This window comes from Sus scrofa, chromosome 16, assembly GCF_000003025.6.
Source record: "Sus scrofa isolate TJ Tabasco breed Duroc chromosome 16, Sscrofa11.1, whole genome shotgun sequence".
Taxonomy (NCBI): Eukaryota; Metazoa; Chordata; class Mammalia; order Artiodactyla; family Suidae; genus Sus; species Sus scrofa.
This window is the reverse complement of record NC_010458.4, coordinates 51,923,980-51,947,615: the sequence shown is the minus strand read 5'-3', so window position 1 is coordinate 51,947,615 and position 23,636 is coordinate 51,923,980. Positions and strand designations below refer to the sequence as shown.

General features: G+C 38.8%; 1 protein-coding gene across 2 annotated transcripts in view; it reads right to left on the bottom strand.

Moving 5' to 3' along the window:
• UBTD2 (ubiquitin domain containing 2) overlaps positions 1–23,636 on the bottom strand; it is a 75,494-nt gene that overhangs the window by 35,046 nt on the left and 16,812 nt on the right. The window contains exon 2 of one of the 2 annotated variants that reach the window (XM_021076607.1): positions 21,829–21,955. The exons of the other annotated variant lie outside the window; for it this stretch is intronic. The gene's annotated coding sequence lies outside the window, so the exon portion shown is untranslated. The remainder of the gene's footprint in view (positions 1–21,828; positions 21,956–23,636) is intronic. 2 annotated transcript variants of the gene reach the window in all.

The following is a 23,636-nucleotide window of genomic DNA, read 5'->3' as shown; positions in this document are numbered from 1 at the left end:
AACACAAAGAATGAAGGAAGAAGGAAAAAGTTAAATCATCAGACATTGCCAAATATCCCCTGTAGGGCAAAACTGTTCTGAGTTGAGAACCACTGGTCTACACTAAATGAGACAAAACATGAGCTTTGATTGGAACCTGCTATGGAAAAAAGTTATGAAAGACATTTTTGGGGCAACTAGATAAATCTGAGTAAGACTACATAATAGATGTCATTAAGAAATTACTTTAAATTTTTCTTAGGTATGATAACGGTATTGTAATGACACAGGAAAATAGTCCTTCATAAAGGAAAGGCAAGCTGAAATTCTGAGGAATAAAGTATTATGATGCCTACAATTTTCAACTGGTCCAGCTGTTAAACTGGGGAGTGAGAATGTCTACGTATTAACACTCACACACATACACATAAAAGAGAAAAATGTGAAGAAAGAAAAATTTTATCTACTACATTTACATGCGGAGTATATGTGTGTTCATGGTTACTATTGTTTCATGTTTGAATATTTTTACAATAAAGATTCAGGGGAAAAAATCCAAACCCTGAAAAGCCGAAAGACACAAATACAATATTTTAGGTACTTCAGTTCTGACCCTGACATCGAACTCTTTTGGATACTCGCCATTGTGTTTACTCAACTGCTGAAGACCCCTATAATGGACTTTAATAAAGGATAATCCTTTATTAAATGAATCCTTGCTATTCACATTCCCAGGTTCAGAGTTCTATTTAGGTATGGCTTTTAGGTACACGCCTAATTCTCTTATATATTCCCATGTCCAGATTCCAATGCCTATCCTGGAGCACTGAAGCTGGCTGGGATCATCTACAATTTAGAAGATGATTTAACTACTTAGAACCCAACAACTGAAGGGAGAGCTGGAAAACTCAAAGGGTCAAAACAAAAGCAGCTGCAGTATTGAACAGTTACCACTTAAATCCTCAAATACGGACTAGTGAATACAAAGTATGCTCTATGACCATAAGGAAATTAAGTTAGAAATCAATAACATAAGGATACCTGGAAAAATTCTCTAATAACCAGAAATTTAACATTACTTATTTAGGTCATGGGTCAAAGGGAAATTAAAAAATAATTTGAATGGAATGAAAGTGAAAATACATCAAAACTTCAGGATGCTGCAAAAAAAAAAAAAAAAAACACTGCTTAGACAAAAACTTACAGTATTAAAATACTTCTATTAGAAAAGTCTCAAATCAATAATGTAGGCACTCTTCACTCAGGGGGATGCCAGCACCTTTGCTCTTTAGGGTGTGTATTACTTCTTCGCTTCTGACTTAAATAAACTACTTCTCTGTGTGCTCTTCCCCCCTCAATAATGTAGGCTTCCACAAATTAAGCAAATTAAACACAAAGTAACCTTAAGGAAGAAAAAGCAGAAACCAAAGAAACTGAAAACATTAAAATATAGAAAAGTAACAAAAGCAAAAGCTGATTCTTTAAAAATATAAATAAACTGATAAATCTCTACCTAGACTGACCAAGGAAAAAGGAGACAAAAATTACCAATATCAGGAATGAAAGAGATGGTATCACTAGACTCAGTAGACATTAAAGGGATAACAAAGGAATATCCACTCATGAAGAAAAGGATAGCTCATGACTACCTCTGTATATATTAGCTGTCTATATACTAAAGATACCGCATTCATCTTTAAAAACTCCCCAACAAAGAAAACATCAGGTCCAAAAAAAACCAAAAAACCAAAAAAACAAAAGTTGTTTTGGAGTTCCCATTGTGGTACAGCAGAAATGATTCAACTAGTAACCATGAGGTTGCAGGTTCAATCACTGGCCTTACTCAGTGGCTTAAGGATCTTGTGTTGCTGTGAACTATGGTGTAGGTCGAAGAAGCAGCTCGGTTCCTGTGTTGCTATGGCTGTGACACAGGCTGGCTGGCAGCTGTAGCACCCATTCGACCCCTAGCCTGGGAACCTCCATATGCTGTGGGTGCAGCCCTAAAAAGCAACAAAACAAAAACAAAAAAAAGGACAAAACCTTCCTTAAAAAAGACACATGCACTCGCATGTTCATTGCAGCACTATTCACAATAGCCAAGACATGGAAACAACCCAAATGTCCATCGACAGATGATTGGATTAGGAAGATGTGGTATCTATACACAATGGAATACTACTCAGCCATAAAAAAACAAAAGAATGCCATTTGCAGCAACATGGATGCAACCAGAGACTCTCATACTGAGTGAAGTAAGTCAGAAAGAGAAAGACAAATACCACGTGATATTGTATATCTGAAATCTAACATAGGACACAAATGAACCTTTCCACAAAAAAGAAAATCATGAAATGGGAAAGGAGACTTGTGGTTGCCAAGGGGGAGAGGGAGTGGGGTGGATTGGTATCTTGAGGTTAATGGATGCAAACTATTGCCTTTGGAATGGATTAGCAAAGAGATCCTGCTATGCAGCACTGGGAACTATGTCTAGTCATTTATGATGGAGCATGATAATGTGAGAAAATAGAATGTGTACATGTATGTGTAACTGGGTCACCATGCTGTACAGTAGAAAAAAAATTGTATTGGGCAAATAATTCAAAAAAATTAAATTAAATTAAAAACAAACAACCCCCCCCCCCAAATAGCTCCTCTAGAGCGTGACTGCAACAAAAAACAAAGAAAGAAAGAAAATTCCAGGTCCAAATGGTTTCATTACTGAATTCTATCAACATAAGGAAGAGATACTAATAATTCACAATCACTTTCAGAAAAAAGAGAAGGGAACACTCTAATTTAACTTACAAGGCCACAACTGCACTGATAACAAAACCAGACAAATGTAAGAAATCTAATAACAAATACACCTCGTAAACACAGAGGCAGAGATGACATAAAGACCTTATCAGTCTTACAAGGGCTGAAAGAATTCATCACCTATATACATGTACCACAGGAAATACTGAAAGTCCTTTGGGCAGAAATAAAATGATAGAAGACAGAAATCTGAATCTACATACAGAAATGGGGAGCATTACAAATGGATAACTAGGAGTTCCCCTTGTGATGCAGTGGAAACGAACCCGACTAGTATCTGTGAGGAGGTGGGTTTGATCCCCCTGCCCTTGCTCAGTGGGTTGGGGATCTGGCATTGCCACAAGCTGTGGTGTAGGTTGCAGACACAGCTCGGATGCTACACTGCTGTGGCTGTGGTGCAGGCCAGCAGCTATCGCTCCAACTGGACCCCCAGCCTGGGAACTTCCATGTGCCATTAGTGTGGCCCTAAAAAAAAAAAAAAAAGCAAAAAAAGAAATGGAAAACTACATGGATAAATATAAAAGACATTTAAAATTATTATTCACAAGCCAATCCGACTAGGAACCATAAGGTTGCGGGTTTGATTCCTGGCCTTGCTCAGTGGGTTAAGGATCCGGTGTTGCCACGAGCTGTGGTGTAGGTTGCACACACAGCTCGGATCCGATGTTGCTTCAGCTGTGGTACAGACTGGCAGCTGTAGCTCCTATTCAACCTCTAGCCTGGGAACTTCCATATACCGCAGGTGCAACCCTAAAAAGCAAAAAGAGTAAAAAAATATTATTCACATTTCCTTTAAAAATAACTGAGTGACATCATCGGAAAAGGCAGAGTAAGGACTTCCAAAAATCTCCTCCAAAAATGCAATGAGAACATTGGCAAAAACTGTCAAAACAAACTTCTTCAGTACTCTGGAAATTAACCGAAGTCCTGCAACAATCCAGGGAGCATTTACTCTTTCCTTTCCTTTTTTTTGCTATTTCTTGGGCCGCTCCCGTGGCATATGGAGGTTCCCAGGCTAGGGGTCTAATCGGAGCTGTAGCCACCAGCCTACACCAGAGCCACAGCAAGGCGGGATCTGAGCCACGACTGCGAGCTACACCACAGCTCACGGCAATGCTGGATCGTTAACCCACTGAGCAAGGGCAGGGACCGAACCCGCAACCCCATGGTTCCTAGTCGGATTTGTTAACCACTGTGCCAAGACGGGAACTCTTTCCTTTCTTATTTAAAAAAAAAAAAAAGTCAAATTTTGGTAAAAACTGCATATGGTGTTTCAGCATGCCCTGGACACATTCCCCTCTCCCCAGCTCCAGGGTAGCCTTAAAAACCAACAGAAAGCAATCACAATGAAAGCCACCAGACCAGTGGCCACAGGAGAGGCCAAAATAGGGTTGGTACTATTTAAAGTCCCATTTGCAGAGAACTGTTATTTTTTTGCCTATCTAAAAGTCCTTTGGAAAATACTACTCATCAGGCTTGTCCTTATTTGACCTGAGTTAGAGATAATCCAGTTATGAAATACCCTTTTCCTTGGGGGCATTTATCAAAAACAATCAGCAGCAATTGTTATACCTGCATGAGGCAGTGAAAAATTTGGAATAAGAAGCTAAGCAAAGCTGGGGGAAGAGTTCCCATCATGGTTCAGTGGAAACGAATCTGACTAGTATCCATGAAGAAGTAGGTTCAATCCCTGGCCTCACTCAGTGGGTTAAGGATCCAGCATTGCAGTGAGCAGTGGTGTGGCTACAGACACAGCTTGGATGTGGCGTTGCTGTGGCTGTAGCACAGGCCAGTGGCTATAGCTCCAATTCAATCCCTAGCCTGGGAACTTCCATATGCCATAGGCAAGGCCCTAAAAAGACAAAAAAAAAAAAAAAAAAAAAAGCTGGGGGATAAGATGTCCAGAAAAACTGACATCATTTTTGGGAACCTAAAAAGCTACAAAATGCATACAACTGTTTACACACAAGGCTGTACAAGTGTTCGGAAAAGCCCAGAGAAGGTCTTAAGTTCTCACTTCTGATGGATATTTAGGCTCTTTGCACCCAGGAAGTAAGAGCTGAGGCAGAGGAGGAAACTGCCTGAGTTTTGAAGGTAAGCTCTAATATGAACACAGAGCCACTCAGTGAAGAATAGGAGACTTACTGGTCCTAGGCTGTTAAGGAATCTGTCCAATCATTAGCTCACCACTAAGCTAATTAAGCAGAGATTTCGATGGCCATACCTAACAAAGAATACAAATTTTACAAGAAGAAATTCAAGATAGTCAGTACACAAAAAAAGCAAGAACAATAACAAATCTTGAGGGAGTAGGAAGAATCTGATTTCCAGGATTCCATATAGTAAACTTCCAGTTTTCAACAAAAACTATAAGGCATGCAAACAAACAAGAAAATGTGGCCCAAACATAGTGGAGAAAGCAGATAATACTATCATTAAGGAAGACATTGGCCTTACTAGGCAAAGATTTTATTTATATCAGGTATTTTAAATATATTCAAAGAACTATACAAAATCATGTGTAAAGAACTAAAACAATGAGAATTAAGTCTCAATAAAAAGAAACTTTTTTAAAAATTATGGAATTGAAAAGTAGTAACAGGAGTTCCTGTTGTGGCTCAGTAGTAACAAACTCAACTAGTATCCGTGAAGGTGCAGGTTCAATACCTAGCCTCACTCAGTGGGTTAAGGATCTGGTCTTGCCTTGAGCTGTGGTATAGGTTGTAGATACAGCTTGGATCCCATGCTGCTGTGGCTGTGGCACAGGCCGGCAGCTGCAGCTCCAATTCCACCCCTAGCCTGGGAACTTCCAAATGCCATGGGTACAGCCCTGAAAGACAAAAAGAAAAAAAAAGTACAGAAAAAAATGAAAAATTAACTAGAGACTTAAGACTATATTTGAGCAGACAGAAGATTTAGTGAACATAGTCAACTGAGATGACCCAGTCTGAAGAACATAAAAGAAAAAAACAAATGAGGAGTTCCCATTGTGGCTCAGCAGCAATGAACCCGACTAGTATCCATGAGGACACAGATTTGATTCCGGGCCTCACTCAATGGATTAAGGATCCGGCATTGCTGTGAGCTGTGGGGTAGGCTGGCAACTGCAGCTCCAATTTGACCCCTAGACTGGGAACTTCCATGTGCCACAGATGGAGCCCTAAAAAGCAAAAAACAAACAAACAAACAAACAAATCCCACAAATGAAAGAAAATGAACATTAGCCTCAAGAAATCCTGATGTGGACACCATCAAGATTATAAATACAGGAGTTCCCTTGTGTTGTAGCAGGTTAAGGACCTGGTGTCACTGCAGCAGTTCAAGTTGCTGCTGCGGCATGGGTTTGATCCCTGGCCCAGGAACTTTCACAAGTCACAACTGCAGCTAAAAAAAAAAAAAAAAAAAAAAAAAGATTACCAATATATACTTAATAGGAGTCTTAGTGGGAAGGAGAGAAAGGAGTAGAAAAAACATTGGAAGAAATAATGGCTGAAAACTGATATTCAATGAAAAACATCAATCTGTACAGGCAACAAGTTCAACAAACTCAGAGATCACCACCTAGACACGTGACAACCAACCTGTCAAAAGTCAGATGTAAAGACTCTAGAAAGAATGAGAACCATCACATACAAGGCATCCTCAATAAGTTTAACACCTCAATAAGTTTAAACTTATCATCAAAAGCCATGGAGGACCAAAATCAGTGGGACCACATAGTCAAAGTAATGAAAGGAAGAGTGTGTCAACTAAGAATTATACATCTAGAAAAAAGCATCCCTTGAAAATTAAAGAGAAAGTAAAACATTCCCAGATAAACATTAATTGAAAGGATCTGTCAGCAGACCAGCTCTGCCAAAAATACTATAGAGAGTCTTCAGGCTGAAATAAATGATACTAGACAGTAATTTGAATACACACGAACAAAGACCATCAGTAACATTACACAGGTCAATATAAAAGACATCATACATGTATTTTTTCTTTGTAACTCTTTGTTTCCTATTTGATTTTAAAGACAGCTGCATTAAAAATAATTTAAAATGTGCATTGACTTTTATGTGGAATTAAAATATGACAGAGGAAGTTCCTGCTGTGGCTCAGCAGTAACACACCCAACTAGTATCTGTGAGGATATGGGTTTGATCCCTGGCCTCCCTCAGTGGTAATGAACCCAACTAGTATCCATGAGAATGTGGGTTCAATCAGTGGCTTTGCTCAGTGGGTTGAAGATCCAGTATTATCATGAGCTCTGGTGTAGGTCACAGACATGACTAGGATCCCGCATTGCTATGGCTGTGGTGCAGGCTAGCGGGTACAGCTCAATTTGGGGTACAGCTCAATTCAATCCCTAGCCATGGGTGTGGCCCTAAAAAGACAAAAAAAAAAAAAATTTTGTGTTGATAGGCATACAGTGTTTAAAGATATAATTTGTATATACCAATAAGAGCCCAAAGGATGAAGGAGGGGACAGAGCTGTATTAGTTTTTATATGCTACAGAAATTAGTTGTTTAATGTTATAAATTAAGATATTAATTATAATTCCTAGAGCAACCACTAGGAAAATGACTCAAAAATATGTAGTTAAAAAAAAAAAAGGAATTAAAACAATACACTAGAAAATATCTGTTAAACATAAGAGACAGCACTAATAGAGGAATGGAAGAAAAAAAGGAATAATACATATAGCAAGAAACCAGCAAAATGTCAGGCATAAATCCTATCTTACTAGCAATTATAAGAAATATAAATATTAAGCATTCTAATCAAAATGTTGACATTTGCAGAATGGACCAAAAAAAAAAAAAAAAAAAAAAAAACCCAACTACATGCTGTTTACAAGAGAGACACTTTAGATTGAAAAGCACACTTAAGGTGAAAGCAAAAGAATAAAAAAGATATACCATGCAAGCAGTTATCAAAAATAGAGGGTCTATACTTATATCAGATGAAATAGACTTTTTTTTTTTTTTTTTTTTTGGTCTTTTTGCCTTTTCTAGGGCCGCTCCCGCGGCATATGGAGGTTCCCAGGCTAGGGGTCCAATTGGAACCGTAGCCACCAGCCTACGCCACAGCTCACAGCAACGCCGGATCCTTAACCCACTGAGCAAGGCCAGGGATCGAACCCGGAACCTCATGGTTCCTAGTCGGATTCGTTAACCACAGAGCCACGACGGGAACTCCGAAATAGACTTTAAGACAAAAATTTTTTACTAGAGAAAAGGACATTTATAATAAATGGGTCAATTCATCAGGAAGATGTAACAATCACACACATATATGCACCTAACAACAAAGCCCCAGAATACATGAAGGAAATATTGACAGAATGAAAGGGAGAAATATTTCTACAATAATACTTATAAGACCAGACACTATAAAACTCTTAGAGGAAAACATAGACCACTTTCTGACATAAACGACAGCAACATCTTTTCAGATCCACCTCTTAGAGTAATGACAGTAAAAACAAAAATAAACAAATGGGATCTAATTAAAAGTTTCTGCACAGCAAAGGAAACCCTAAACAAAACGAAAAGACAACCCACAGAACGGGAGAAAATCTTTGCAACTGACAAGGGATTCATCTCCAAAATTTATAAACACCTTCTGCAGCTCAATACCAAAAAAAAAAAAAAAAAAAAAAAACCCCACCAATAAATGGGCAGAAGATTTAAACAGAAGATTCTCCAAAGAAGACATACAGATAGCCAAAAAACACATGAAAAGATGTTCAATATCACTCATTATTAGAAAAACGCAAATCAAAACCACTCTGAGGTACCACTTTACACCAGCCAGAATGGCCATCATCAAAAAGTCTACAAATAGTAAGTGCTGGAGAGGGTGTGGAGAAAAAGGAACCCTATTACACTGTTGGTGGGATTGTAAATTGGTGCAACCATGGTGGAAAACAGTATGGAGATGCCTCAGAAAACTAAAAATAGAACTACCATTTGATCCAGCTATCCCACTCCTGGGCATCTATCCAGAGAAAACCATGACTCACAAAGAGTCACTGCAGCACTATTTTCAATAGCTAAGACATTGGAAACAACCTAAATGTCCATCAACCCAGCAGTGGATAAAGAAGATGTGATACATATACACAATGGAATACTACTCAGCCATTAAAAGGAACAAAATACTGGCATTTTTAGCAACATGGATCGATCTAGAAATTATCATGCTAAGTGAAGTCAGCCATACAATGAGACACCAACAACAAATGCTTTCACTGACATGTGGAATCTGAAAAAAGGACAGAACGAACTTCTTTGCAGAACAGACATTGACTCACAGACTTTAAAAAACTCATGGTCTCCAAAGGAGACAGTTTGGGGGGTGAGGGGATGCGCTGGGGTTGTGGGATAGAAATCCTATAAAATTGGACTGTGATGATCATTGTACAACTACAAATGTAATAAATTCATTGAGTAAAGGGGAAAAAAAAGAAACTTCAGGGAAATAAAATGGGAACTTGGTGATTATGTTACCAAAAACAAACAAACAAAAAAACCTTAGAAAGGTCAATACTCCATTTTTAATAATAGGGAGAATGTCTAGAAAAAATATCAACACAGAAACAGAGGACTTAAACAATATAAACCCATTAAAACTAATATACAGATATAGAATTGACCCTTGAGCAACATGGGTTTCAACTGCTCAAGTTCACTTATATGCAGATACTTTTCAATGGTAAATGCTACTGTACTACATAGCCTGTGGTTGGTTGAACCTGTGCATTGTTCAGGGTCTGTGTATATAGAATACTTCATCCGGACTAATAAATCAGGCCACAAAACAAGTCTCAATAAACTAAACCATACAATGTGTCTTCTCAGACCATAATGGAATAAAGCTAGGAATTAATAACAGAAAGAAATCTGCAAAATTCACAAATATATGGAAATTAAACAACACACTCTTATACAACCAAAGGACCAAAAAAGAAATCAAAAAGAAAATGGGAAACTACAGTAAGACAAATAAATGAAAACAAAACCATAACATACAAAAATTCTTGGGATGCAGTAAAAGCAGGGCTTAGAATGAAATTTGGAACTATAACTATCTACATTAAAAAAGAGGAGTTTTTGCTGTGGCTCAGTGGGTTAAGGATTGACACTGTCTCTGCAGTGGTGTAGGTTAGATCCCTGGTCTGGTGCAGTGGGTTAAGAACATAGCATTGCTGCAGCTCTGGTATAAGTCGCAACTGCAGCTTGGATTTGATCCCAGCCCAGGAACTTCCATATGCCACAGGGGCAACAAAAAAAAATAAATAAATAAATCAGGAGTTCTCTCATGGTACAGCAAGCTAAGGATCTGGTGCTGTCACTGCTGTGGCATGGTTCAATGGCCATGGGTACAGCCCCCCCCCCCCAAAAGGCACTTTAAAATGACTGTAGGGACTAGGAATCTGTAAAAAGTGAGAAGTTCTCTTGTGGTGCAGCAAGTTAGGTTATTCAACATTGTAACTGCAGGGGCTGGGGTTGCCCCTGTGGTGTGGGGTCACTCCTTGGCCTGGGAACTTCCACACGCCCTGGGCACAGTCAAAAAATAAAAATAAAATTAAATTAAAAAGAAGTGAATCAATAACCCAACTTTACACCTTAAGAAACTTAAAAAAAAAAAAAAAAAAAAAAAAAAAAAAAAAAAAAAAAAGCAAACTAAACCCAAAGCTAGCAGAAGGAGAAGAAAGGTATAAAGATTAGAGATTTAAATTTAAAAAAAGGACAGAAAAACAACAAAAAAGATTCAATAAAACCAGGAGTTCCCGTCGTGGCGCAGTGGTTAACGAATCCTACTAGGAACCGTGAGGTTGTGGGTTCGGTCCCTGCCCTTGCTCAGTGGGTTAACGATCCAGCATTGCCGTGAGCTGTGGTGTAGGTCCCAGACACGGCTCGGATCCTGCGTTGCTGTGGCTCTGGCGTAGGCCCGTGGCTACAGCTCCGATTAGACCCCTAGCCTGGGAACCTCCATATGCCGCGGAAGCAGCCCAAGAAATAGCAAAAAGAAAAAAAAAAAAAAAAAAAAGAGTGAGTTGGTAGGTCAAAAAAAAAAAAAGATTCAATAAAACCAAACGCTAGTCCTCCAAAAGGATGAACAAAATGGACAAATTTTCAGCTAGATGAAGAAAAAGAGAGAAGGCACAAATAACTAAAATCAGAAATGAAATTACTAAATATCTAAACTTAGAAAGTGCAAATATTAGCACTGGCCTTACAGAAATAAAAAGGATTATGAGAATACTAGAATACTACCACAAATTGAATCACCTAGATGAAATGGAAAAGTTCCTACAAATACAAAACCGACAAAACTGACTTAAGAAGAAACAGAAAATCTCAAGAATCCTCCCAACAAAGAAAAGCTCAGGAACAAATGGCTTCACTTACGTATTGGTGTTAATTTAAAGAATTAACACCAATCCTTCTCAGATTCTTCCAAAAAAATAGAAGAGAATTCTAAATCTATGAAGCCAGCATTCCCTAAATAAAAAAAAAAAACGTAATAATTATAGACCAATATCCCTTAAGAAGATAGACGCAAAAATCCTCAATATAAATACTTGCAAACTGAATCCAACAACATATGAAAAAGATTATGCAAACCATGACCAAGTGGAATTTATCCCAGAAATGCAAGACTGATTCAGCATAAGCAAATCAATGTAATAGGCCAAATTAATAAAACAAAGATAAATAAAACCACATAATCACTTCTATGACAGAAAATGCACCTGACAAAACCCAACACTCTTTCATGATAAAACACTCATAAAGCTAGGATGAGATGGGAATTTCTGTGACATGATAATGGTCTTTATGAAATACTCACAGCTAATATCATACTCAAAGAGGAGTATCACACGCCCCATCTCAAGATCAAGAAGAAAAGCTAATTACTGTCTTCTTGTTGTGGAACAAGGGGCATGGGGAGAGGTGGGTTTTATTGTAGAATCAAGAAAAAAAAAGTTACTATTCTTTGGGAACTCAAATCCCTTTAGTTCAAACATCTTTGAACTATATAAGAGAATATACAAAAACATCATTTAAATATCTGCAATAATGATAATCATTAAATACTTGTACTATATACAATGGAAAGAAATTAGTCATTTCAAACAAGGAGTTCTATGAGACATTTAAAATCTTAGAGCATGCATAATGGTGTAACTATAAAGTAATGAGACTCTATACCAAATGCCACACCTAAAACAAGTTATATATAACCACTATATATTTATACAGATGTATTCTGAGTAGGTACAGGTCAATGAAGCATTGTAAGGTCAAAAAATACCCTGAAAAGTGTAATATCCCTGTTGGAGAACGAAATTTTCACTACTGAGACAAAATCCTGGGAATTCCCTGATGGCCTAGTGGGTTAAAGGTCCAGTGTTGTCACTGCTGTGGCTTAGGTGACTGCTGTGGGGCAGGTTCAACCCCCAGCACAGGAAATTCCACATGCTGTGGAAGCAGCCAAAAAATAAAAAAGCTCTTCAATAGAAAAAGGAAGGAAGGAATGCAGACACATGCGTCAGCTCATTGGTATAAAACAAAACAGGATAAATCAGAAACCAACAGTATTGGTTACTTAGAGAGGGTGGGCGGAAATGGAATGGAAATAAGGGAAGGATGGGTAAGAGGTAGAAATGAATAAGGGTTACACCTTTTTTTTAAGGGACTGCACGGGTGGCATACGGAAAGTTCCTGGGCTAGGGGTCGAATCAGAGCTACAGCTGAGGCCTATGTAACAGCCACAGCAACACCAGATCCAAGCTGTTCCAAGCCACAGTTGCAGCTTGCAGGAACATCAAATCCTTAACCCACCAAGCAAGGCCAGGGATCTAACCTGCTTCGCACAGAGAAAATGTCAGGTTTTTCAACCTGATGAGATGCAAAGAGAACTCCCAGGGTTTTCTTAGTTCTACCTTTTAGAACTATGTTAACATTACACATAATCAAATAAGCAAACAAAATCAACAAGGAAGAGGGGGAAAACTAAAAATGGAACACAACTAGAAATAAACGAATTTGGAGTTCCCGACGTGGCACAGAGGAAATGAATCTGACTAGGAACGATGAGGTTTCGGGTTCAACCCCTGGCCTCGCTCAGTGGGTTAAGGATCCGGCGTTGCCGCGAGTTGTGATGCAACTCGGTGAGGCCGGTGGCAACAGCTCCAATTAGACCCTTAGCCTGGGAACCTCCATATGCTGCAAGTGCGGCCCTAAAAAAAAAAAAAAAAAAAAAAAAAAAAAAAAAAAAAAAAAAAAAAGAAAAAACAAAAAACAAAAAAAAGGAAATAAACAAACTACATCAAAAGGATGTAACCCAATGTCTGAACACAGTAATTTTGTTAGTAATTTTACCCTTAGGCTACAGACATAAAGAACTAAACAAATACTTAACTCTAGTTAGTAGCTTTGTTTTTCATAATGAAATGAATTAATGATTCTAAATTATTTTACGTGTCTTCTCAGATTGAGTAAGTAAGTAAATATACTGTGGAAACAGGAAGTCAGGTTTCTTTACTCCAATTATAAATATGGACAGGGTAAGGTCAGAATGAACCCTCAACTATTAGACTGGAATTAGAGGTATCAATATGAACCCACTGTTTTAATATTAAAAAGATACGTGTATTATACACATGCATATATCATATACATATGTGTGTGTACATACATATAGCTACACAGGAGAGATACATGTATCCTAGCTCTTTCCACTGAGAGGACCTAGAAGCAATGACACTCCAATGGCACCAACCACACCTAGAGTCTAGATTTTAGCTTCTAAACATCATTCTCCTCACAATCACCTACAACTATACGTAATCGTGCTGATAAAAAGATCCAAAATAAACATTTCCAAAGTGCTATCATGTGTTAAATTTCCTTGTTGGGTACATTTTATCTTACACAATTCCCTGTATGTTTGAATTTTTTAATAATAAAAATATGGACAATCCAAAAAAAACAAATTAATAAATAAATATCATTCTCCACTAAAAGGAACTGGGAGTCCCCAACTAATTCCAGGGCTCTGACAGGTAAAATAAAGATGAACCTGGAATATCTTGTTATACAAGAAGTGTTCAAAGAATAATGAAGTCATGTCAAAAGAACACAGAGGTCAGTTTGGAGATGTCCCCACTGGCCAATCTGGTAGAAATTGAGCATCAAAATAAGTAACAACAGTTACAGGTTATACCCTATGTAATAAAAACTGAGTCCATACAATATAAATAAGTAAACAAATAGGGGAGATGCAAGAGCTCTCATATTAAAACGCTGATTAATATAAAAGCAATTACAAAAATCACCATTTAACAACCACCACAATTATTTCAGGAAAGAACTACCAATGGATGCTAAAATTCGTGCTTGTTTGATAAGAAACAATTTTTTTTTTCCGTCTTTTTGCCTTTTTTAGGGCCGCTCCCGCGGCATATGGAGGTTCCCAGGCTAGGGGTCGAATCGGAGCTGTAGCCACCAGCCTACACCAGAGCCACAGCAAGGCGGGATCTGAGCCACGACTGCGACCTACCCCACAGCTCATGGCAATGCTGGATCGTTAACCCACTGAGCAAGGGCAGGGACCGAACCCGCAACCTCATGGTTCCTAGTCGGATTCATTAACCACTGCGCCACGACGGGGACTCCAAGAAACAAAATATTTACATATACTCATTCTTCCTACCAGATACTTATAACTTGCAGAGGGAAAAACAATAACTTTGCAGGGAAGAAACTTGGTTGACTCCCTAAAAGGGATTAAAGTTAACATCACCAGTAATGGGAAAAACAGATATTACATGACTTCTGACATAATGCACCGGACACACAATCTCACTTCTGTGACATTCTTGCCCAGAGCGCATAATTATGGAGGAACCTAACTATGAGGAAACAAATTCCAATAGATGAACAATAACTGACATATACTTTTCAAAATGCCAAGGTCACAAAACACAAAAAGTCTCCAGAACTGTTCCAGAGTAAAATAAAGAGATATGACAACTGGAGTTTCCTTTGTGGCTCAGTGGTAACGAATCTGACTAGTATCCATAAGGATGCGGGTTCAATCCCTGGCCTTGCTCAGCGAGTTAAAGGATCTGGTATTGCTGTGAGCTGTAGTGTGGGTTGCAGATGCAGCTTGGATCCTGTGTTGCTGTGGCTGTGGTGTAGGTCGGCAACTGTAGCTGTGATGAGACCCCTAGCCTGGGAATTTCCATATGCTGCAAGTGCAGCCCTAAAAAGCAAAAAAAAAAAAAAAAAAAAAAAAAAAAAAAAGTAGTATCCAGATTAAAATAGACTAAACAGATATGACAACCAGAGTTCCTGTTGTGGCTTAGCAGGTTAAGAACCTGACAAAGTGTCCATGAAGATGCCTGTTTGATCCCTGGCCTCACAAGTGGGCTAAGGATCCAGCGTTGCTACAAGCTGCATAGGTAGCCCATGTGGCTTAGATCCCGTATTGCTGTGTCTGTGACACCACAGGCCGGCAGCTGCAGCTCCAATTCGACTCCTAGTCCAGGAACTTCCATGTCCCACAGGTACAGTCCTAAAAAGGGGAGGAAAAAAAGAGAGCAATAACAACTAAACACAATGCATGACCCTAGATGATTTTCTTTGAATATTAACACAATGATGAAATCTGAATAAAGTCTGTAAATATTAACATTATATCAATATTCATTTCTTGATTTTGATTACTGAATTGTTGTTATATAAAATAATGTCCTTGTTCTTAGGAAATACATACTAAAGTATTTAGGGGTAAAAGGGTTTACTATAACTTAATCTTAAGTGGCTCAAGAAAATATAAACATTCACATACATGTATATATATAGAAAGAGCATAATAAAACAGATGTGATAAAATGTTAACATTTGGGGAAATCCAGAAGAAGGGTATCAGAACTTCTTTGTCCTATTTTTGCAACTTTTAAGTATGATGCTATTCTAAAAGTTTAAAAAAAAAAAAAAAAGCGAGGGGTGGGTGGGCAGGGATAAAAACAACAAGGTCCTACTACATATAGCACAGGGAACTATATCCAACTTCCTGGGACAGGCCACAATGGAAAATATAAATGTGTGTGTGTGTGTGTGTATGAATCACTTTGCTGTGCAGCAGAAATTGGCACATTATAAATCTACCATTACCCTTTGATAATCCCTTGGATACAGATTTGGGATTCGGTAGAGCAACCACAATATTAACTTAGATTTCACTTGGCCCCTAAGTCCCATGGCACCCTAAGGGTTCTGTGTTTCTAGACGGAATTAGACCCTCTGAGATTTTCCCTGACCAATTCGAAATTCTTCAAGAAAAGGAAGGAAAGTTCCTGGAAGCATTTTGAAAACCCCCCAGAGAATGTCCCTGCTACTCTGTTACTTCATGGATGGAAGTAGCAGTTTATCAAAAATGTTGCTTTTCTTAGAAAAAATAAGTCAACAGAGAATGCATACTCTGGTGCAGCCACTGGGCAGAGTCTCATTTGATCCTCTCAGTAAATCTAATGTAAATGCCATCTGAAAATGAAGAAATAAACTTAAAAAAAAAAAACAACCCAAAACCAAAAAAACCACGACAGCCCAAAGATCATGAAACTAAATGGTAAAATGGGGTTCAAACCCAGACTAACTCCAAGGTTCATATTCTTAGCCACTAGGACTATACTGCCTCATGGCTTTAAGAATTACTAGAACAAATGTTCGACATGGTCCAAGACTTTCATCTACCCCCACGAATTTAAAACTATATGCTCAATCCAACTCCAGGGGCCTGGGGTTCCATGAGGTTTCAAAGGTGTGAACCAGTGCTTAAGATGGCATAGCAACTTGGCATTGATCTGAAGTGCCCAAACAATATACTATTTCCCAGACAGCACACACCAATTACTAAAAGCATGTTGGTGCCTGCCCCAAGCCCAAGTGCCAAAATTGGTACTAAGGGTTTCCTGAGAAAGACACTCTAGCAGTCCATACAATTCTTCATTCAAGATGGTTTCCCTTTTCAATCTGAAAAGTTTCCTTTGCATGAGAAATTCTAATGTTTTTAAGAGCCTATCAAAAATGTGTGTAAACACACTTTACTTGAAACTGCGTTCATCTGCCAAGTCCTTCTCCTTGAATGGGTTTCTAAGGGCAGTCAAAAACATGCTTGCTTTTAAGAACAGATAAAAATCCAAGGGGAGTTATCTGTGATGCCTCATACTGGGGATTGGGCATTGTCACTACGTCTGCTTGGGTTCGATCCCTGGCCAGGAATTTCCTATTTTGGCTTGTCCAAGATTTTGCCACAAAAATCCATAAAGCAGAACTGGGATTCAAACATCAAATTCTCTACCAAGTTATGGGAGTTCCCGTCATGGCAAAGTGGAAACAAATCTGACTAGGAACCATGTGGTTGCGGGTTCGATCCCTGGCCTCGCTCAGTGGGTTAAGGATCTGGTATTGCCGTGAGCTGAAGTGTAGGCCAGCAGCTACAGCTCCGATTCCACCTCTAATCTGGGAACCTCCACATGATATGCCGAGAGAGCGGCCCTAAAAATTGAAGGAAAAAAAAAAAAAAAAACCCAAAAACCTCTATCAAGTTATAAAGAAAGTAATATTTTGATGCAATCAAAGTAACAGAAAAACTACTAGAGGAGTTCCGCCTCACTCAGCAGGTTAAGGATCTAGTATTGCTGTAAGCTGTGGTATAGGCTGGCAGTGGCAACTCCAATTCAACCCCTAGCCTGGGAACTTCTATATGCCTTGGGTGCAGCCCTCAAAAGAAAAGCAAGAAAAACTACTAGAAAGTGTACTGCCTTTGGGTTGGATTCATGGGAAAAGAGATACATATTGGATGTCACGTAATCCCTCTAAAATCGCATCTATGGCTATCACCATTATAAAAACCCAAGTTTTACTCTTAGTTTATTTAACTCAACTGTTCAGAAGGAAGTACTGTCAATAACAGAAATATCTTATTTTTGCAAACTGCCCAATTATAGCAGAGTATTCCTTTGTTTCACTTTACACTGCATTTCCTCAAATTAAGTCCTGGGGCATGCATCTCTCACATCATTGTGGTAGTCTACTAATTCCTAACTTTTAAAACAACCAAGTCGATTTAAAAAAAAAAAAAACTTACAAACCTCCCATGATAAAAAATAACAAGAACATTCTAAGAAGTTCCCGTGTAGCGCAGTGGGTTAAGGATCTGGCGTTGCTGCAGGTGTGGCGCAGGTCACAACCGCAGCATGGGGGTCAATCCCTGGCCCAGGAACTCCCACATGCCGCAGGTGTGGCCAAAAAAAAAAAATAAATAATAATAATAATAAATAAACACTGACATTCTCATTACATCCCAAAGGTAGAACACAGTAAAGTCAAATTCTAGAAGCTGAGGCTGTGACCTCAAAAAGCATGTCACAATTTCTCTAAACGAACACATTTTTGCTCTCATTCTCTTTTTTATACACACAGCCATATATTCTGAGTTAAAAGGATGTACAGCAAAATGTTTATGTTAGGTCATGGGATAAATTTTTTCTTAAATACGCTTTTGGACATGTAAAATTTTTTCGGTTTTTAGAAAGCTTTAAAAATGACCTTAAGTTAGGAGTTCTTGCTGCAGCACAATGAGATCTCTGGAGCATCTCCGCAGCACCTCTAGAGCACTGGGACGCAGGTTTGATCCCTGGCCCAGCACAGTGGGTTAAGGATCCAGCATTGCCACAGCTGTGGCATAGGTCCCAACTGTGGTTCAGATCAGATTCCTGGTCCAGGAACTCCATGCCCCGAGGTGGCAAAAATTAAAAAAAAAAAAAAAAAAAAAAGACCTGGAGATCCCCTCATGGCTCAAGGGCAACAAGCCTGACTAGTATCCATGAGGACCTGGGTTTGATCCCTGGCCATGCTCAGTGGGTTAAGGATCCAGTGTTGCTGTGAGCTGTGGTATAGGTCACAGATGTGGCTCAGATTCCGTGTTGCTACGGCTGTGGTGCAGACCAGCAGTTACAGCTCCAATTGGACCCCTAGCTGGGAACTTCCATATGCCACAGATTCAGCCCTAAAAAGACCAAAAAAAAAAAAAAAAAAAAAAAAAAAAGACCTTAAGTTAGAAAGAATTCATCCCAAACATGTTCTTGGATAAAACAAGAGATTGTATATAATATATATAGTACACATAGTGTTTATGTACTTATGTGTATGTTGTATATGTGTATACACAGTTTATGTTGTACACATATTATATATACAATGAACATAACAGAATAAGCATGTTATGTATAAGAAATCAAAAACGTTATCCTCTTTTCTTATTTGGAAGGCAAAAGTGATCTTACAAGTGCTCTAGTCTGAACTTCTAACCAGGTATTGATTCAGTTTTACAATGTTGTAAGTAGCTTTCAGATTGTATCAGGAGTAAATACAAAGATATTGCTAATCAATACTTTCCTATTTTAAAACTATATAGAATCTCTCCCAAGATTTTATTACAAAAATAAATTGCCAATGTTTTTTATACTTCCTATTTATTATTAAATCAGAACTATTTCTCAATGGAAACTTAATTTTTTCTACATCTTTTTTTATTAGAGTATAGCTGATTTACAATGTTGTGCCAATTTCTGCTATAGAGCATCATACATACATATACATTCCCCTCCCCCCTTTTCTTTTTAGGGCTGCACCTGCAGCATATGGAAGTTCCCAGGCTAGGGGTAGAATTGGAGCTGCAGCTGCTGACATACACCACAGCCGCAGCAACATGGGATCTATGCAGTTTGCAGCACCGCTGGGTTCTTAACCCACTGAGGGAAGCCAGGGATCAAACCTGCATCCACATGGATACTAGTCAGGTTCTTAATCCCCTGAACCACAATAGGAACTCACTAAATTCCCTTTGTTAACTTCCATCATGGTCTAGCACAAGAGACTGGACATAGTTCCCTGTACTGTACAGGAGGAACTTACTGCTTATCTATTCTTTTCTTTTTTTGTCTTTTTAGTGCCACACCCAAGGCACGTGGAGGTTCCCAGGCTAGGGGTCCAAATGGAGCTGTAGCTGCCGGCCTATACCACAGCCACAGCAACATGGAATGTCTGCAACCTACACCACAGGTCACAGCAACACCAGATCTTTAACCTACTAAGCGAGGCCAGGGGTTGAACCTGCGTCCTCATGGATACTAGTCAGGTTCATTAACCATTGAGCCACGAGGGAAACTCCTGCTTATCTATTCTGAAAGTAAGTTTGCATCTACTAACCAAAAATTCCTACTCCCTCCCCTCTCCCCTTTGGCAGCCACACGTTTATTCTCCATGTCAGTGAGTCTGTTTCTGATTTTTCTCTACGTCTTATTTTTTAATTTCCCTCAATGTTTCATCTGAAAACTTCTTTTTCTTCCTTCTCTGATAAACGGTGAAACTTCCATATACGTAAGACTTCAGTATTCATTCCTGTCCCAAAGTGAAAAACCTGTACCACTGAAATATAAATTCTGTTCCTATTTATTATTCCCTTCTCAAAATGGTGAAGGATTACCGGTGATAGAACATTTTTTTCAGTCATTTGCTTGCGCTATGCAGTTATGCTTCAATTTCTCATCAGTACATTTGGTGCTGGTACATAGAAAACAAAAACACAAGCACCAGTTTTCTATCCCATGATGGATCCAAAGCAAAAAGAACCTATTTTCTACCCCATGATGTATCCAATGCAAAAAGACAGCCCCCTTCTTGCTTACAAGAGTATTTATTATATTTTATTACAAATGAGCAATTTTCCCCATTCTCAGAGCTTTTGTTACAGCTTAAGTGCCTTATTTAATGTCCATTCCAGAAATATCAGGTATCGTTTGTTTCCTCAAGCTCCTTTTCATTATGTCCTACTTGTCGTATGTACTGGCACATCTCAACTTTTCACTTCAAAATTATGAGAATTTAAAGGGCATATAAACTACTCTGAGTCATAAGAGAGAGAGAAGTATACATAACAGGATGCAATCAACACAAACCAAGAGCCACAAAAACCAAATTCACAGAAGGGTTTGTTCAGCGGACCCTGTGCGTTAATTTTTGGCAACACAACAATGACCAAAGGCCCCAAAGCTTAAACCATCAGTTAAAATTACATTTCCAGGATAAATGAAGCCCAAGGCAAAAATGTATTGGTGACTCCCCCGCCAAAAAAAAAACCCCTCTAATAATGAAACCATATTATGGGCCTACTATAGGTTCTCTTCTCCCCACTTCTGAGTGAGACACTCCAAGTGATGGATGGTTTCAGTTCCTCAGCTATAAAACCAGTTGGTGGTTCCAAGTGTCCACATGCAGATATTATAAGTACTGATACGAATTCACTTCTGAGTTCCAAGCCCCATCCTTAAACTGCTGGATACACCAATCAAAGTGAACTTTCATGTAACCTCCTTCAACTCAGTCCTCAGGACACACCAATTTCGACTTGAGGCAGATATTCTAATTCTCCACTGAGGGTGGAGCACAGGCCTAGAAAAACTTTCTGAAGTTTTCTTCAAATTAGACAAAGCCTTCTTTTCTTTTCTCTCTTTTTAGGGCCGCACCTGTGGCATACAGATGTTCCCAGGCTAGGGGTTGAATGAGAGCTGTAGCTGCGGGCCTAGGTCACAGCCACAACAACTCAGAAAGAACCGAGCCGCATCTGTGACCTACATCACAGCTCATGGCAAGGCCAGATCCTTAACCCACTGAGCAAGGCCAGGGATCGAACCCATGAACTCATGGATGCTAGTTAACTGCTGAGCCACTACAGAAACTCCAAAGCCTTCTTTTCTTAAATTTTAAGGCCCTCAAGGAAATTTGTTTCCCCACAGAGTTCAACTACTAAATTCAAGTCAAGATAACAGTATAGGGGCACAAAAGATAAACAAGGTTATCACATTTTTATTTTATCCAGTTGGATAATTTAGATCTTAGCTGAAAATTCCTATCTTGTGAGATGCAATATAGCGTGTTGACTAATACCAAAGACAATTTACCCACCTCATTTTTACGGCCACCATCTTCATTTTGGAGCATGAGCATAAGGGTCCTTAAGAATCACATTTCATTAACTTCAACTCAACTGTGTTTACTGCCATGAAGGAAAACACTCTCACACACACTTCTGCTGTAAAGAAAGAAAAGTCAACCAAAACCCTCACCATCTGTGGAGAGAATACTGAATTGGAAAACAGAAAACCGTCCCTAAAGTTTGGGCTACTCTTTTTATTCCTTAATCAGATCAAAACTTCTCTGTGCCTCAGTTTCCTCCCTTATAAAATGGCAATATTAACATCGACTTTCCTTAAATTCAAAGAGTCTCTGTAAGAATCAAGAAAATGTACATGAAGATTTTTTAGAAACCAAAATTACAACAAAGAATGTATTGCAATCATGGTTCTTCTCACATATTTGTTACTTATATATCTACAAACCTTAAACTGAAAAGCCATTACTTAATGACTTTATTAAGATTTACTCATTCAGGAGTTCCCGTCGTGGCGCAGTGGTTAACGAATCCGACTAGGAACCATGAGGTTGCGGGTTCGATCCCTGCCCTTGCTCAGTGGGTTAACGATCCAGCATTGCCGTGAGCTGTGGTGTAGGTTGCAGACGCGGCTCGGATCCTGCATTGCTGTGGCTCTGGCGTAGGCCGGTGGCTACAGCTCCGATTCAACCCCTAGCCTGGGAACCTCCATATGCCGCGGGAGCGGCCCAAGAAATAGCAACAACAACAACAACAAAAGACAAAAAAAGACAAAAAAGACAAAAAAAAAAAAGATTTACTCATTCAACAAATATTATTATGAACCTATTAGCTATGTGCCACTGTGCCAGACCCCACTGATACTTACATATAAGTTTAAGAATGTCACAGTTTTAAGTCAACTATACCCCAATTAAAAAAAAAAGTCACACAGGTGTACGCAATGTATATTTTTTGTGCAAATAACATACAAAGGGAGATTTTAATAAGTACAAATAGGACAAAGTATGAAATATATTTGCATTGCTAGTATTTCATCAGGTATCTGTTATAAAATTAAACATATATGTTGTGGTTATATTTGCATTAAATCTGCATAAATTTCCACCCAAAACACAATACTCTTTATAGTTTCTGCATGCCTTTTTTTTTTTTTGGTCTTTTTAGGGCCGTACCCGTGGCATATAGAGATTCCCAGGTTGGAGCTGCTGCCACTGGTCCACAGCCACAGCAACACCAGATATGAGCCACCTATACCACAGCTCACAGCAATGCGGGATCCTTAGCCCACTGAGCCAGGCCAGGGATCGAACCCGCAACCTCATGGTTCCTAGTTGGATTCGTTTCTACTGTGCCACAATGGGAACTCCTATAGTTTTTGTATGAAATAATATGGTTTAGAAAATAACAGTCTTGGCCCTCAGAGTGACATGAGTCTTCAGTAAACTTCAAGGAGCAGTTTCATCCTACAAGTTGTCCTCAGACTTAGCCGTCTTCCGATATCCCCCAAAATGTCTGCTCAAAAATACCTAAAACACCTAAATTCAGACAATTCTTAAATGGTGTCTTGATTATACCCTGTTTAATATAATGCTTTATAGGCTGCACATGAAACCTCTGATTTCTGCTACATTCAATATAAGCACAGGATCAGCTTAAGAACAGCCTAACATAATTCCATTTGGCTGGGTGGGCTTGAAGTATAATTAACCCTCTTCTCATATGCAAAGTAATCTAAATCACCATTAGGTTTGCTAAGGATGACAGAATACACAAATAAATACAAAATAAGTGGGGAGACTTTAACAAGCACATTAGATCA